This window comes from Protopterus annectens, chromosome 4.part0 (assembly GCF_019279795.1).
Source record: "Protopterus annectens isolate FY-2018-M chromosome 4.part0, PAN1.0, whole genome shotgun sequence".
Taxonomy (NCBI): Eukaryota; Metazoa; Chordata; order Ceratodontiformes; family Protopteridae; genus Protopterus; species Protopterus annectens.
The window spans coordinates 1359624295-1359643305 of NC_056733.1; positions in this window are offsets into that span (position 1 = coordinate 1359624295).

Sequence of the window (19011 nt, forward strand, 5' to 3'; positions counted from 1 at the left end):
ATAATTCAAGAAGTGACAGTACGTCTGAACTTTTCTTTACTGGATATGGTTGTTTAGAAATGACCAAATTTAAATCATATAGTAATTTCATGTCCACCAAAAGTAGTCCAGCCATAAGCATTTTTGAAAATATAGTGTGTAAAAAAGTGGAAAATGCTTATGCCCAGTTTGTTAGGAGTTTTGAATCATATAATTTAACCAAGGAAGAATGGATGACTTTACAAGAACTTAGATGTAATTTGTATGAGATAGTATACAAAACTGCCGACAAAGGAAGAAATTGGATAGTCATGAGTGTGTTGCAATATGATGAAATGGGTTCTAACATAACATCTGAGGAGGGATATTATGTTGAATTACAATATAATCCGTTACATAGATTTGAAACTGAGTTGCAAGATATATTAGAACGAGGTGAAAGGCTTGTTTTTTTAAAACATAAAGATGTACAAAAAGTGATGGTCAGAACACCTAGGCATCCATTTATGTATGCCATTCCTAAAGTCCATAAAAGTATGTCAAAGCCACCCGGAAGACCTATTATTTCTGGGATTGGTTCTTTCTTTGAAAATGTTAATATATTTTTGGATTTTCATTTTAAGAAATAGTTGGCTACAATTCCATCGCATGTTAAGAATACCAAACAAGTTTGTCAGGAACTGTTAAATCTGAAATGGGAAGAAGATTATTTTTGAGTAACAGTAGATGTCAATGCATTATACTCTAATATTAACATTAGATGGGGTATGGAAGCAATGGACAAAAAATTGGGAGAAGGGCCACATTCCACATTTTTGTTAACTTTTCTTGAATATTGTCACACACAATTATTTTACATGGAAAAAGAAATTATTTTTGCAAACTAAGGGAACTGCGATGGGGGTAGCTTTTGACTGTTTGTATGCCATTGTTTATATAGGAGAATTTGAAAATCAGTTTATGGTACGACAGGATTACTTTGTGAGGAATGTAATATATTACAAGAGATACATAGATGATATATTATTTATATGTAAAGGCGAACAGGCAGAATTTGTAAATTTTATGAAAATCTTACACAATAATTCACACGGGTTGAAATTTACTTGGGAAATTGGTATGGAAAGCATTTCATTTTTGGATGTCACGTTTTATGTTGATGAAGCCAAAAGGGTACAGCACAAGCCTTATAGGAAGCCCACTGCAGTCAATAATTTCTTACATGCAACTAGCATGCATACCCCTCATTTGATCAGTTCACTGCCATATGGTGAATTTAAAAGAATTTCTACCAACACTTCTGAAACAAATTTAAAAGAAAATAATTTGGAAGAGACATTCACCAAATTACAGAAAAAAAGGTATAGTGAACATATATTAAAAAAGACTAAAAATAAAGTCAAAAATATTGGTGATATGAGAGGTAGGAATGAATGTTATCCACATGGCAGAAGAATTGGAAATGTTGAACAACATGAAGGGATGGAAGAAAGGTTATTTTTTGTTACTAGATATTCTAATTTTTCTCCTGTCTTTGAGAATATAGTCAGGCAAGTTTGAGAAATAGTGAGTCATGACACTTCCATCGGATGCTTGTTTTCTAAGCATATAACCTTTTCCTATGGCAGGTATTGTAATTTAAAAGAATTATCGAATACAAAAAGTTTAAAATCAAGATATTCTGATGCCATGGGGAAGCGAGTAGGATCTTATGGCTGTGGAAGATGTTCAGTCTGTCATAGGGTTAAACATTTAGATGGTGCAAAGATTAATGGCAGACTATATAGGGCTAATGAATACTATAACTGTGATAGCTGTGGTGTGATTTACATCATAGGATGTAACTGTGACCCTATTTTCTGGTACATTGGTGAAACTATGAGGAAGGTTATAGTGTGTATTACGGAACATTTAGGGGATGTGAGAAGGAAAAAACCTGAAAGTCCAGTAGCCATGCACTTCTTGTCAAAACACAAAGGGTTGGAAAACAATTTATTTTTCAGCATTCTTGCACGTCCCACGTCTTTAGGTGGTAATTTTAAACATCAGTTGAACAGACTGGAAAGTCATATGATTATTAATTTTCATACTTTACATCCTCAGGGAATGAATTTGGAAAATAATTTAAATATTTAATGCAGCTTAGTAATACAGTTGAATTAAAGTTAATACAGGTTGCAAAATTAAGTTTAAAAGAATGTACAATAATTTGTTAGGAAATTGTGCTTAATGTTTGAATTAATATTTGATGTATTTATATTGAATGCATTTAATTTAATGTGAAAATGTGTATATGTATGTTTTTGTATGTATGTGTATGTATATATGTGCATATATCCATATGCATATATATATATATGTGTGTGTGTGTGTGTGTGTGTGTGTGTGTGTGTGTGTGTGTGTGTGTGTGTGTGTGTGTGTGTGTGTGTGTGTGTGTGTGTGTGTATATAAATATATATATATATATATATATATATATATATATATATATATATATATATATTTGTATATTTATATATTGATGGAGATATTCATCTATATAACAAAAGTATTACAGTTGTATGTATATATTTCTATGAATTAATTTGTATTTAACAGGGGTATTGTTTATAGGTTGAACAACATTCCTTTTCAGTGTGTTTGCTATTTAAATAAAAAAACTGGTTTTGTGGTAATGTATTCACTTAAGGATGTAATTAATGTAATTGGGAAAATTTACTTGATTTATTGTTGATTAGGATTGGTATATAAAGGACATATTTGGAATTAGAAAATGTTCCAACGGAAGGCGAGAAGCCGAGGTACCAGAACGGATGTAATAAAGAACTGTATGTCCTGTCACTGGATTTCCTTGTCCTTTTTTGATGTAGTTCGAAAATCTGAGGTTTTATTTCAAACAAAATGTGGCACATTCATTTGGTGACCACTTTAATTAAGCTCCGGTTTTATGTAGCAGACAATACAGTCAACTTTAATATAATCTATGGATTTGAGTAAAATTGATCTGAAGTGATCAACACTCTATCCCTATTCAAAATTCAAATAAATTAATAACACAAAAAATAAAAAATAATTAACGGACACAAATCTCTTCCATTTAATGAATGAAGAAAAGGGTTAATAAGGAATTCAAGTGATGAATTAAATTTAATACTTAGTTATGCTGATTTAAAATTTTCAGTGTAAAAGCTGGAAATGGCGACCATGATATGCAAAAATGATTTCTTACCAGGTCCTTCACAATTATCTCTATACATAGTTCACTAAGTTGTTGTGTTATAATCTTTAAACCAAAGCAGCTTAAAAGGTGGAAGAGGATAACAAGGAAGATATACGTAAATGAAACAGCACAGCAGGCATTTCTGGTTCGAGTCCCATTGCAGCACAAACCATTTTCCATGTGAAATCTGTATACAAACATATATTTACATTCTATTGCTGTATAACCAACTAAATAACATTTAAATGTGAACTGGAGTACTGCATGAAATGCACATGTGAAGAGTCAGTACCATAATGAATAAGTCAGCAGTAAGCAGGCGTAAGCACAGATAAGCAGTAGTAAACATATGTAAGCACTAGTAAGTGTGTGCAGATGCATTTGGGGGGTTGAAGCACCGCCGGCACAGATCAAGCAAAGGAGACCCTAACTGCATCTAAGACACTGTGACCGGAAGTCAGCAGTGCTAACCTCTGCGCAAATCTGCTTACAATTGCTTGAAAGTGCCTTAAGCACACCGTATCCAATAGCCGGTGTCACATGTGACTCGGTGTACATTAACGGAGTCAGTCGTAGGTACCGCAAAGCATACGTGGCACACAAGGTTGGCCAGCATGCACACAAAACACAGTATCCAACAATACCAGTCAACATTACCAGATATGTAGCTAAAGATTTAGAGGTATATGTGTTTGTATGAATACCCATAACTATATAGATATATACCTTCCCCTCACTGTAGTACAAATTTATACAAACATCGATAGACGTATAGGCTTTTTATTAGAACATTACCCCACAGCGATTGTCATGCAGGAATGGGCGTGGTCTACATGATTGACAGGGCATGCCTGTGTGACGTTTCATGCTGAGTGACAAGCCATGCAGATTACCAAGTGACATGCTGAATATTCATTGACTGACCATTGTTAACATAGTGAAGAGCTGGGGGGGAGGCGTCTGTATGCCAGACTGGGGAAAAGGCAGCACTCAGAGAAAATGAAAAATTACTACATATATCAGCAGGCGAAGGAAAGAAATATAGGTTCGTTCAACTATTAGCGGGTCAGAATCTTAGTAAGGCCAAACACAAAAAAAAACACGCGAAGCAAAGCACACTTCTGGGCTGCAAAGGAAAAACACTATTTTCAAGTAACTGCAACAGTGAACAAGTGAAATATACGACAAAACCCAAACCATAACCCCTGCCACCCCCACCTTTCTTTACTGTAATTTTGGGCAGTGCCTGCTTTAGCAGGGGGGCAAGCCCCCCTGCACCCCCACCTTACTTTGAACATATTTCTGGAGATAAAGCAACATGCAATATCCCGAGGCAGTGTGGCATTAAATACATTCAATAAATGCAGTACAAAAGTGCTCCCAGAAAGGTCGCCACCCGCACCCTTACAGAACTGTAATTTTAAGTCTATGTAATACTGCAATGGATTGTTTGCATGTAGCATATTATGTGTTCGCACCCCCCACCCTTTAAACAATTGTGATGTTAAGTCTTCTATTGTAATACTTTTTATAAATGCAGCATATTCTGTGTTTGTTTTAATAATCAAACCTTTTGTTCACTGAAAATTGGACTGCTTTCATGTCACAATCTTGGTATCAGCAAATAAGACAGAAAAGGGGTTTGTACTGAAATAATTACAATGCTTTCCATATTCATTTTGCAGGCAATGGACTTCTGATGTGTATTCAAAGCACTTCTAAAAGTAAACATTATGCATAGAGTGCTGGGAGGGCTTTGGGCGGTCCATACTACTGCACATCTGGTGGGGTAATGTTCTAATACAAAACTGACATATAAATAAATACCCACATATACATATATACATATGCAGACTCCCATACAGCCACATGTCGTTAGATATATATACAGCAATATATATATATATATATATATATATATATATATATATATATATATATATATGTATGCAGACATATAAATGTATGTGTGTGTGTGTGTGTGTGTGTGTGTGTGTGTGTGTGTGTGTGTGCACGTAGATATACACAGATATATAACTATGATAAGATACAGCACCTAAGAATGACATATGTTCAAAGGCCATGTCAATGGAGGTGAGGGGCCTAAGCAAGAAATGTGTAACACGTAGCATGAATCCCCCCTCAAGCTGGACAGGGGAAACATACAAACAAACCCACAAACAATGTAAACAATCCACTGCTCCCCAGACCACAGGCAGGATACAGCCAGGGGGTGGACACAGTGGATGCAAGAAGTCTAATCTTGGAACATAGGTTCATAGATTAGTACTAAGCTAACTGCCCTTGTGAGCCATTTTAAGCCTAGCCAATTATCCCTTGTGAGACTCAAACCCTGCACCTTGTGTTGGTAAGACAAACACCTTACCCATTAGGCCACCCTCCCAACACACAGACAGGAGCATCCCTTGCAGGACACCCCAAAAATTGTCTTGTTATAGGAGGAAGTCCATGCGATGACCTATCAAGTCAGGGAGTGTACATACCCAGACTACAACGGTGGGAAAGCCTGATAACCCATGGCTCAAGACAACGTACAAGATGGGTCCTGTGAAGTGGAGAGTGGGTAGTGTGTATTGGTGTGTTTATACCCGACCTGCACCCAGAGTAAGGATGAGTGCTGTAGAAGAGGTGCGGGTGGGGGAACTATGGGTATGTAATTATGGGTGTAGGCGTGCAGGTGTTTGGTGGAGTGGGTCTATTCGGACCGCTCCAGGGATGTAAACAATAGTGTGCATTGGGCAGAGCCGATACCTAACGAGCAGCCACGTCCGGTACGAGTCCCACTGCAGCGAAGTCTAGTTTACATGGCAAAGAACGGTATAACCAGATGTGCTGTTGCAAACCCACTAAATGACACCAAAGAACACTTGGTCGCAACACCCCACTGTAGGCATGTAGGCCGAATTAATTGGCATCACACGGTATTATTGCTTTCCAGACCTCTCAACTGTCCCTGATATCGACTCCGATTTTAGCTCTGCCCCTATTAATCACCCTGAAAACCAGTGAATGCTGAAGAAAAGGTGGTGAATTGCCCTTAATAAATAATGATAGTAATTCAGAGTTATAGACGTTTCACATCAGAAAACCTATATTAATCCACATTCTCTTATTCTGCAAATGTTTCAGGTTAATATTACAAATATTTAGAAAATGTCCCTGATTATTTGAGGAGTTGTCCCTGATTATGGTTAGATATGTTTTCAATCGGTTGTGAGTGTTGCTGTCCTCACCCCTACCCACAGTTTTGATTGCCCAGACCTACCCCCATATGCAGAGTATATACACAGCTGTCACTGTAGAGGAAATGGCCAGCTGTGGACCATCCCGTCAGCCAACCTGCCCATCCCTGGAGATGTCCCCTACCATCAGCCCCTCTGTGTGGCCCAATAACACCACTTACCTATTGACCCCTGTTGCATTTTTATTAGTGTCCACAGTCACAAGTAGGTAACACCCTCCACACAACTATATTGGCAGAATCTGGACCCCCCAACCCAGGTGTATTACTGCAGCTGTACCAGACTACACATGTAAAAACACATGAAAGGAAGACTCAAGCACACTTGGATCACCACCTGGCAAAGTCTGTCACCCCCCAACACTCCGGACCCCTACAGCAACTACTGACACTGACACCTCCTGTCCTGCCTCGCATACTTATCCCAACACCCTGCAAACCTGCACTACTGCTCCCGCACCAATCAGTTGAATGGCCTACTATACATTTAAAATGTCCCCGGGTCCACCTACCCGCCTACACCTCCACTATTCACATCTACACTACAATACAGGTATGGCATAACTAAACCTAACCCAAATACCTGAGTGTAGCCTAACCAGAAATGTTAAACTGGAATTCCACTTAACCTTGCACTCACCTTCATGAACAGTCATACCTGACATGTACACCTGATGTAAGCATGTATAAAACCGACATGTACATGAAGTAGCGTGGGGGTATGTGGCAGCAGGCAGGAGTACATCTGTGTGGGCGGCGGTAAGCATTGCCTACACAGATTAAGCAAAGTAGATGCCAACTGAGCCAATGGGGGTGAGGGGCCCAATCAACAAGTGTGTAACACGTAGCAACCCCCCCCTCCAGCCAGACAGGGGAAACATACAAAGAAACACACAAACAATGTAAACAATCCAATGCTCCCCAAACCACAGGCAGGACACCACCAGTGGGGGGAACACTATGGACCTGCCAAATCTAATCTTGCAACAGAGACTGGGGCATCCTTTGTGGGACACCCCAAAAATTGATGATGATCGGAGTCAGTCCCTGTAATGATTTATCTATCCAGGCTGTGTACGTACACAGACTACAAGGTTGGGCAAGCCTGATGACCCATGGGTCGAGACAACGTATGACATGGGTCCCGAGATGTGGAGAGTGGGCACTGTGTAGTGGTGTCATTAGACCCAACCTGCACCCAGAGTAAGGATGAGGGCTGTAGAGGAGGGGCAGGTGGGGGAAGTATGGGTATGCAATTATGGGCATAGGCATGCAGGTGTTGGCTGGTGCAGTTGTATTTGGATTGCCCCGGAGATGTAAGTAATATTGCAAATTGGGCAGAGCTTAGTTTCCCCCTAATGAGCAGCCATTCCCGATATGGGTCACACTGCAGCACAGTCTATTTTACATGGCAAAGTATGGTAGAACCATATGTGCTGTTGCAAAATCCACTACATAACACCAAATAGCACATGGTTGCAACACACCACTATAGGCATGTAAGCCGATCTAATTGGCATCATAAGTTATTATTGTAGTCCTCACCCCCACCCAGGGGTGTGAGTGTCCAATACAAACTCTAAATGCAGTGTATATGCACAGCTGTAGTTGTAGTTGTAGTTGTAGATGACATGGCCAACTGTGGACCTTCCCTACAGCTGTCCTGCACATCCCTGGATACTTCCCCTACTAACACCCCCCTTTGTGACCCATGCGCACCACGTACCTATCAACCCCTGTTCCATTTCCATTAATGTTTAAAGTTACATGTAGGTGTCACCCTCTTCCCCCACTATATTGCCAGAATCTGGAACCCCCAACCCACATGTATCATCTCAGCTGTCCCACAAGACACATGTAAATAACACATGAAGAAATACCACAAGCACACTTGAATCAGCACAGGTTCACCACCTTGCAAAATCCTCCCCCCCCAACATATACTCTATACGACTACATCAACTAGTGAAACTGACTCCTCTTGTCCTGCCTCACATACAAATCTCAACATCTGACAAACCTTCCCAATTGCTTCCCATCCAATTATTCCTACAAACTACTATACTGTTACAATGTCACCCCCACTACCTACCTACCTACCTACTCCTTCACTATTCCCCTCTACTGTACCACACAGGTATGGAATAACTACACCTACCCCGAATACCTGCATGTAACCTATCCAGAACTGTTAAACTGGAATCCAACTTCACCTTAAACTGACCTTTGTCAACAGTCATACCTGACATGTAAACCTGACCTAAGCATGGATAATACCGATATGGTAATGCAAACTAAGCATGAAGAATGGGGGACGTAGTTTTGTTATGTCTGTTACTCTCTATGAATGTGATCACCTCAGTATTAATTGGAATTAGTAGCTGGGGTCACTGTGGAGCTCTACTCCCTGGGCCACCACTGAAAATGGACAAGCATACAGTCGAATTGCCCCAGTTGACAAATGTGAACTAAATACACAAAGTTGCGGGAGTATGCTGGAGCAAGCATGTATAAGCCTGTTTGGCTGCCGGTATGCAATTACCACACTGATGAACCAATGTAGAAGCTAACTCAGTGCAAGATGCCGTAACCAGAGTTCAGCAATGCTGAGCCTCAAGCAAACCAGCGCATACCCACCTACAATTGCTCTACAGTACGTTAGTCACTCTGTAGCAAACAGCTGCCATCATGGCCATTAACAAAATAATCTGCATTGCCAGGTTGCAACCACCTGGTGCTGCACACTATAGTCAACGTGAGTTTCACTAAGCCATAGCAGATACACCTTCAGCTGCTGTGATCACAAACACATCACCCAGCACAGTCATCCAACAGTATAGGAAATGTATATAAGTGTGTAGATTAATACCAGCAAACATGTGTCCATTGCTCAACCACAGTATTACAAGTTAGCTCTGCGCAAACCGACATACAACTGCTCAAATGTCCCTTACTCGCTTTGTATCCAACAGCCGGTGTTCTGCCCAGCAATAGAATATATAGCCTCTGCTAGGCCCGAACCAAGAACCCTGCACATCATACACTACGTGATATACCAGTAAATAGCAGATGTACATAACCCTCTTATTTTCACAAACATATCATCCAGCAAAATCAGTCAACAGCACAGAAAATGTAGTAATATCATACCACACAATTTATTTATTTTATTTTATTTATTCTACATTTGTTGACCGGGCTAGTCTAACTGGATACATGTCCATTTTCAGTAGAAGCCCGGGGAGAAAAGAAAATTAAAATTAAAATTGGTACAATGTTTACATTAAAATATAAGGTTAAGCAGAGTTATTTAGAAACATTTAGGCTAGACTAAAATACCATGACTAGAAACAAAACAAAAAAAAAAAAAAAAACACAACCTCTTAATGCAAGAATTCCAGACAAAGTGCACCATAATGTGGGTACAAATAGGGATATCTGTCAAATATTGTTCTAATACACTTAAAATGTTGCTAGTTACACCATTATATGAAGTAGAACACATAATCTGAAGGAGATGAAAATTCTGAAACAAGAACGTGTTGGCACAAGTGACTGACCTCAATCCTAAGGTCATCCATGTCAATTACCAAGAGAATGAGGTACAGGCCACACATATAAGCCGAACATGCATGGACATATGGACAGAAATATATATCTGCAAATGTAGACAGATAGACAGCTATAGGTATATATATATATATATATATATATATATATATATATAATCTATGTATGACTCACAAATAACCATATAACAGCAATTGTACATACATAAATATGTTCGGTGTATATATATATATATATATATATATATATATATATATATATATATATATATATATATATATATATATATATATATATATATATACATATCTAAAGCTATATCACTGTCTGTATCTATCTCTCTATATATGGGGTTTCACATATATAATTATGCAGATATATATATATATATATATATATATATATATATATATATATATATATATATATATATATATATATATATATATATATATGTATATATATATATATATATACATACATATATATATATATATATATATATATATATATATATATATATATATATATATACAGATAGACACGTGTATAGCATTTCCACATGGGAACAAAATCCTGACCCACTCCGTACAACATAACAGACCATAAACACAGTTAATGGGGGTGGGGGCACAAATGAGAGACACCTGGTAATTACTGCTATGTAACCCCCCCCCAGCCCTAATGGATATGCTGTGCAATCCAATATCCAGCACATGCAATACTTGATGACAGGACCCTCTAGAACACAGCTACAATGCTCCAACAGTAATCCAAGTTACCTGTACGTCAGGGCAATATCTGTAACATATCATGCAGAAAAGTCATTCTACCGTAGGGAATGTACAATGTTGAAGGGGTACACATTACAATGGTACAGATATGCACACACATCTATACATTGACAATTATGTTCAGGTGTATATGTATATGTATAAATATATATATATATATATATATATATATATATATATATATATATATATATATATATATATATATATATATATATATATATGATATATGAAATATATATAGGTAGATACACATATTCACAGACAAAAGTTATTAGTAGACAAACATATGTAGACGTAGTGTGGGCATATTGGGTACAATGTATATCCCTCAGCCACAAGCCCTGTAACTGGTACCCGTGACATGTGCAGTGTGGCAACAAGCCCCACAAAGGGAATACTTACATTACACATATATCCACTCACAATTCAAAAGACATGACACAACACACAGGTATGTATACACAGACAACCTTTATATTTGTACTATACAATAATGTATGCCATTACTGACAGCACATAGAATTTGAAATAAGGCCCACACAAAACAGTAGATGCAGACAGTGCAGATACATAACATACTATGCTGTCCAGGCCAAGCCCTTCAATTCGTACAACAGTAGACAAAGGATTTGCCTTCAAGATAAGTAACAATCAACAATATCAGATATAGTTCAGCAGCCTCCGATTACACCCTGTAGTCAAGCCCTAGGGAGACATGCATTACTTGTAGTAATGTCAGTGTATCTGTCACATGTATTGACCCTGACCAACAAATGTTGTGGGAGTCCACGATATGACTGGGATGATAACAGAAATGCTAGCAGTAATTAATGATAGGCCATTACCTAACAACCCCTAACCGTATCACAGCAGGACAAATCTGCCATATATGTGGAGGACAAAGGCAGGAACACAGGGCCATACTCGCAATATTGTTGTTACACACCATGGAACTTGCTGGCCTTACAGGATGTGTTGCAACATACCCTTATGCAGGAATAAGACATCAGGAACACAAATGTATGTAGCCATGTACTGATAACTAGCAACACACATACTGCCACTGTAATATCTGACACAGGACCTGTGTGGTGGACAGACAGCACACAATAGGCATACCTCTGTCCACACACACACACACACACACACACACACACACACACACACACACACACACACACACACACACACACCCTGTAACACCAGTACTATACAAAGCATAACACAACTCTACTCACAGTCTCTCTGTATTTCCTGATCTTCCTACATATATGTGGCTACCCTGAGTGTGCAGGTTCTCCTGTAAGAGGTATTGTTATCTGCTGTCTGTAACATTGATGCCCACACACAGGAAGGATGCCCATCACACTGGAAATGTACAGGGAATATGCCCACATGATGTAGGGATTCATAGTGGGTGGTTGCTATGACAGTGGTAATTGGAAGTACTACACATGTGTAATCATATATATATATATATATATATATATATATATATATATATATGGTTATCTAGATAAGTATATGTCCATATATTTCCACCATATATCATGGACATGGAGTGTAGCCCTACCCCAGCCCCTATTGTCCCAAAGGCGTAGTGCAAGGGGATGTCAGGTATGTATAGCAGATATATTACTAGACTATTGCTACTATCATTGGGATTGTCTTCACAGACATGATGTGTGTGGAAGGTGACATCTGCTTATAACATGTGTGCCATTGGCTACTGACAGACAGCCTAAGGAAATCATTGCAAAGTACTGCCACTAGCATGTAATGCCCCTGTGGAGTGCAGCAGAGATATTGGCCAATATATGTAGAACTTCAGACACACCCTGTACAGTCCAGAGGTATACACATAATCCCTTATTGCACAACATGTATAGCAGGCCTGAAAATATGGATGTAGACAGCCATGTAGATGGGTATAACACATAGCAACTGGTATACATTTGCCACCATAGGTTTTGGATTCACACACTCCTGTCTGGCCTGACAAATAATGATTGCTGGTACAGGGGTGCCATGGACACATACTACCCACTAGATATTGACATATATCTGTACAGCATCCCACTGCTCTGTCTAACATACATGACATTTAAGGGAGGGGCGGCAGCAGTACATGCAAGTATCTGCACATGACATCTCACTGGGTAAGTACACTAAGTTGTTACACATGTACCAATGCACTGTGCAGGCTACAGGCAGGCTGGCTCAACAGTGGCCTACATCTCGTATGGGGGAATGCACATGTACCTGCATATATAGCAGGCTCAATAGCCATGTCACAGCACAGGGTAAGATGCACCTTTGTGAAAGTACATAACCACAACCATAACCACAACCAATGTGAATGCAGCCAAAGCCACATATGATAAGCTAGCATAATATTACAGTATATGGACTATCTGTTCTACACCATCCTCATATGTGCCACTCACAGAATGACCCTACATATATTGGGCTGCTACACAGTTTGGTCTGATGGCTGTCTGTGGTATGGGACATGTGTGTGTATATGGCCCTACAAACATGTACAGCAAAACAGTGCCATACAGTGGGGCAGCATGTAACATCAGATAGAAGGGGAGCTAGAACAATGACATCTACCACAGTCTGTACACAGGCTAAAGTACATATTAACAATACACACACGGCCGACATTCATCATCACTACACAAACTTCAGTACTGTACAAACATCCACAGAATGTCCAGGTTATGTCATGAAATGTAACCCCTACTGTACATGTCATGTGTAGCAATCTGATATATCACTGGCTTGTTATTAGATATGATGACACTATTTATGGTATACAGCACATATGCACCACTTCATGCACACCATATGTACAAAGGTTGACAGAGGTGTGGCTGACAGCATACACAGGGCCAGTATAGACATGTTGCTGTGATAACCTCATAAATTTACCATTGTAATGGGGTTTGTTGCAACATATATCCAATGAGGGATATGAAGTTAGTAACTGTCATGGCCTTCACCATCTACAGACTGCAATCCTCACACTGCTTTCTGCATTCCACTGATAGATGCACCATGGCTAACACATGAAACCAAAGGCACAACACTGCCCAGTCTGCAGATGACCCTGCAAATGGGGATTCCTCATATACATGGAACTGACATGGCAGGTATTGCAACATGTATGACAGGCATATCCAGACAAACACTGTTAAACCAACATTACTCCAAATGCAGTATAGCAGCACTTACAGTCTGCAGGGAGGTCAGGCACAACTCCCTCCTTTTTGCTGCCCTCTTTCCATAGTGTATGTTGTTAGAGGTAAATCCCCAATCCATCTGAGATGCTGTTTGCCAAATGACAGATCTAGTTCCTGCTCACAGTGACAGAAAAGGGCCAACACCACCATGATGTTCCTAGGTATTGGAGCACATTTCCATGCAATTGGCTATGGGAATGTTACCACAGCTGCTCAACAGGCAGTCAGCTAGGGGAAGGCTGCAATTCATGCAGGGGCCGTCAATTGATCATGAGCATCACTTAAAATACACATGCTGCTGCCTAAGCAAAGCAAGTGTGGGTCTCCACATCCACCAGAGAGGGAGTGGAGGAGGCAGACAGAGGTGAATACATGTCATGGTGGGGTGGAAGAGTAAAACTGAAGCATATTTGTGTCACACACCTACCAGCATAGGGTATCAAAGCCCTGACAACTATGTAGTGCTATCACAGTTCAACACAGTTATTGGATGCGCCACATGGGTTATCTGCTGGGAAGCACTCGGAACATATATGTGATGGTGAGTGACATCTGCAACAGGGATAAGGTAGATATACAGTAGGTGATGTACACATGCCTGTCTGCATGAACAGGTGCCAGCATCAACACAGGCACACACACACATTGACACACTTGGCAGGGCCAGGAGTGCAACTCATCACTAGTGGGATTGCCACAACACATAAATGTGCAGGTAACACATGCACCACACGGGTCATTCGTATGGGCAGTGAGTATGAGGAGGTGTCAGGCATCAGACAGCATACTTTCCTGTGCCCTGCGGGGGTGTAGTGAGTGATGATGTGGACATATGCACCATACAACACACACATGAACACACAGGGTGCCAGTTCTGACATGCATGGGTGCATGTCTGCATGGGTGTGTGATGGTCAACAGTGCCAGCAGGCTATACAAGGGTAGGCGATGGGTACACCTTGGCATCAGGCCACATGATTATGGTCTGCATTGTGGCTCAGGGCTGTAGTGTCTGCATTTGCCCACACAGGTGGGTATTGTATCCCTCATCCAGTCACCTGAGTGACTATTGTGTGTGGCCAATGCTGTGCATCACCTGCCATGTATGTGTTCCCTAGTCCATGACATGGATGGTGTCTAGGATGTGCACACCTCCCACATGCATGTACAGTGACATGTGGAACTGTACCTGGGGTGTCTGGCCAATATTTTGAACACAGATTATCATCAGTATATCTTCCACAAAGGTGTATTTCACAATGAATGACATCAGCAGGTTTACCAAACTAGGCATGTCAACTGTACTGCAAGTGAATAGCCTAAAATGCATTGCTCCCTACACAGACAGTGATATACACACAAAACATCCACAACTGACATATGTGGGTATAGAACCCCTGACCAAGGTCTGTCTCACACTATGGCATGGAGCTATTATAGAATGCACCACAGGGATTACTAGAGAAGCCCTTCCCCAAAGGTGTATTTCACAATGACTGACAGCAGGATTGCCAAAGTAGGGCATTTGTAATGTACCACAAGTGAGTAGCCTATAATGCATTGCTTTATACACAGACATTGAAACACACACATACCATCCGGAACTCCCATCGATGGAGATGGGACCCTACCACAGTTCTAAATCACACTACAGCAGTACACAGTTACAGGACGCACTACAGAGATTAGTGAGCTACAACCTTCCCATAGGTGTATTTCTAGGTGGGCAAAATCAGCAGCCTTGCCAACGTTGAGTATATGCATTGTAAGGAGTGTGAGTACCCTAAAAAGCATTGTTCTCTACTCAGTCAGACACACACACATTCACATTTGGCAAGTCTGGGGTTAGAATACCTAGCTACCTACTTCATCACACTATAGCAGTATACAGTTACAAGACATGCTATGGAGATTACTGACTTTCCCAGAGGTGTGTTTCTAGCTGCGTGACATCGGCAGCCTTGCCAAAGTTGAGTATATGTATCGTATGGAGTGTGAGTAGCCTAAAAATCATTTTTCTCTACACAGTCAGAAACAGACAGGCACGCACACAAACACACACTCACACAATTGCCAGGTGTGGGGGTAGAACTTCTACCTAACTAGGTTATCACTACAGCAGTACACAGTTATGGGATGCACCATGGAGATTACTGAGCTACAGTTCTTCCAAAAGTGTAATTCACATTGGATGACCTCAGCAGGCTTGTCATAATACTGCTATGGGAAGGGCAGTGTGTGCATGGGCCATACCCCGTTCATGAAGGGGTTGACATACCACATGTGGGCACACACGAGGTCATATGTCACAGGTACATGTATACAGCTACTAGATGGCTACCTCCTTGTACAGTCATGTTGCACAGCTGGCACATGCACCACATAGCCTGTCATGTTGGCAGGTACTGGTGGCTAGTATCTGCAGTGAGTTACATCTGTACCTCATGTGTTTGGGGTCCTTTGGCTGTGTGTTGGGTGGGACAGGCCTGGATGGCTCCTTGTCACGGTCACCCTCTTCTACACATCTATGCCCGTGTATCTTTGGCTTATTATAGTGTGTTGTCCTTACATACATGTCTGTATTCCTATCCACTGTGTGTGCAAGGCAGGAGTGGTGCATACTGACATTTCTGCACTGAGAACTGCGACTGCCTGATGTGTTTGCAGACATATCCTTCAAGTGTTTAAGTGTGTGAGCGTGCCCAGTATGGCCATCTGTGTTGCATGTGTGGATCAAGTCCAGGTAGTTTGCATTGCAGTGCCGACCTTTGTGTTGTACACCGATAGGTAGCATGTTGTGTCTGCAGGGTATCCATCGGTCATTTGGCATTGACTGTTGCTATGTTTCTGCATAGCGGGGGGAGGGGGCACCTGACTGTTTCTACTGTTCTAAACAAGAGTGGGGGGGCACACCAAGTGTACTTTGGATGGGGGGGGCACACCTGACACATTTGCTAGCACTGAACTGGTATGTCAGGTACTCCATTTCAGTCTGTAGTCTTACCTACCCTGCTGGCTAGAGGCATACCAGTGTATCCTAGCTTTGTTTACATACATATTAGTTTCTGACTTCCTAGTGTTCACAACTTACATCCAACTGCCTGGCCTGCTGTGGTCTGTCTGTGTAGGCCTGGTGGAGGGGTTACCCACAGGGCACCTTCAAAGGCCATAGTACAGCACGTGTTTGTATTTGTCTTCACCTGTCCTGCTGGCTGATACTGCTGTTGAGTATGTGAACCTTCCTGACTGGCATGTGTGGCTCTTATGGACACACATGTCACTCAGCCCATTTCCTGCTTTGGATTTTGTCACCCTGTGTAGTACTGGCTACTATGGTGATTCCAGTATATGTTACAGATGTCATGGTGCCACTATGTGTGTCTACTGTCTGCTGCCTTAACATTCGGCCACCCAATTCCCTTGCATGGTCACATCCATCCCATAGCTACAGGTAACAACACATTCTACTCCATATGGCAATTGGTAGGTTAATTGACTTACTTTGAGGATGTGCTGGACTTGAGGATGGTGCTGGAGGGCTGCCTATGTCACATGCACATAGTACACTCCCTATACATGGGTAGGCACAGGTAGTGTCATGTTTGGCATCCCTTTTATTGTTTGTATGAGTCAGAGAGAGGTGTCATTCCCTGGGTCCCTACTGTGTCAGTGCATATTCTATGCGTTGCCTCTTTCCCAAGGCCAGGGCATACTGGGCATGCCTACTTTATGTTTACTGGGGCAGGCTCAGGTTGTTCCTCCTCCGAGTCACTCTGTGCCTGTACAGGCTTTGGCATTGGTGGGGGGCTGTGTGGCCCTGCCCCATGCTGTTCCTGCTGCAGCTGTTTCCGCAGAATCATATTGTGTAGCCTAGCACATGCCATAACAATTTGGGTACAGTAAGTATCATGTCATGTGCAGACTGCCTCAGAGCCCTATACCTGTGATCTGTCTCCTAGAGGCTGTTGAGGGGAGATATGCCTGGCATGCAAGACATTGTCAGACCCCATCCTGATAGACCTTCAGCATATCCACAAAACAAACAGCACCAGAGTTACCCATTCTAAAGACTTGAACATTGCCTGTGATAAAATAAGACATGCTGGAGAGATAGGTATGTATCCCAGAGACTTTGCCTTTTTGGTAACAGGCTCTCCAACAAAGTGAAACAGAGTTCCTTCCTAACCTAATTCAATAAAACTTGGACAATTGCATGAAGAACAGGATATTCATCCTTTGTTTGACAACCATGTATCTAATGGACACAGGCAACCTCTAAATCATTCACCTCCCAGGCCCATACTTGCAAATGTTTCATCTTCCCAGACTTTTCTTACACGTATTAACGGTACTAGAACTTGTCAGAGAGTTGGGATGTACAGCTAGGTTTAAAAAGTGGAGGTGGGGGATGGTGGGGGTAATTTACATATTCCATGTTAGTCTTTTTGGACATAAGTCTTCTGATATTGTCAAAACATCAGAGAATTTCTACCAGACAAGAGATCCATCAAAGCTGTTATTATTCATACAAGCATCAGTGATATAGTAGGCATATCGTACCACATGTATAATAGCACTAATGTTATTTATACTATATGCAAAATGTCAATATTTGTTTTATTGAGATTTCGTCCCCATTGTCTCCACCCAATTGTTCACATTCAAAGCCTCTCATAATTAACAAATGGTTATGTAACTCTTGTAGCACCCATGATCTGGATTATGTAAGAATCTGGGAAGAATTTCACAGAAAAGTGGAATAATTTGACAGAAATAGGTTTCCTTTAAGTTTTCAGTGTGGTAAATATTTGAGTAAAAACACAAGGATATTGTAACCTATTTTTTACACTTCAGTTACAACTTAAAAATAGGAGGTCACTGTGCAACGATAAAGAAATAAAGAATTATTTCACAAATGCTTGCAGTCTAATAAAT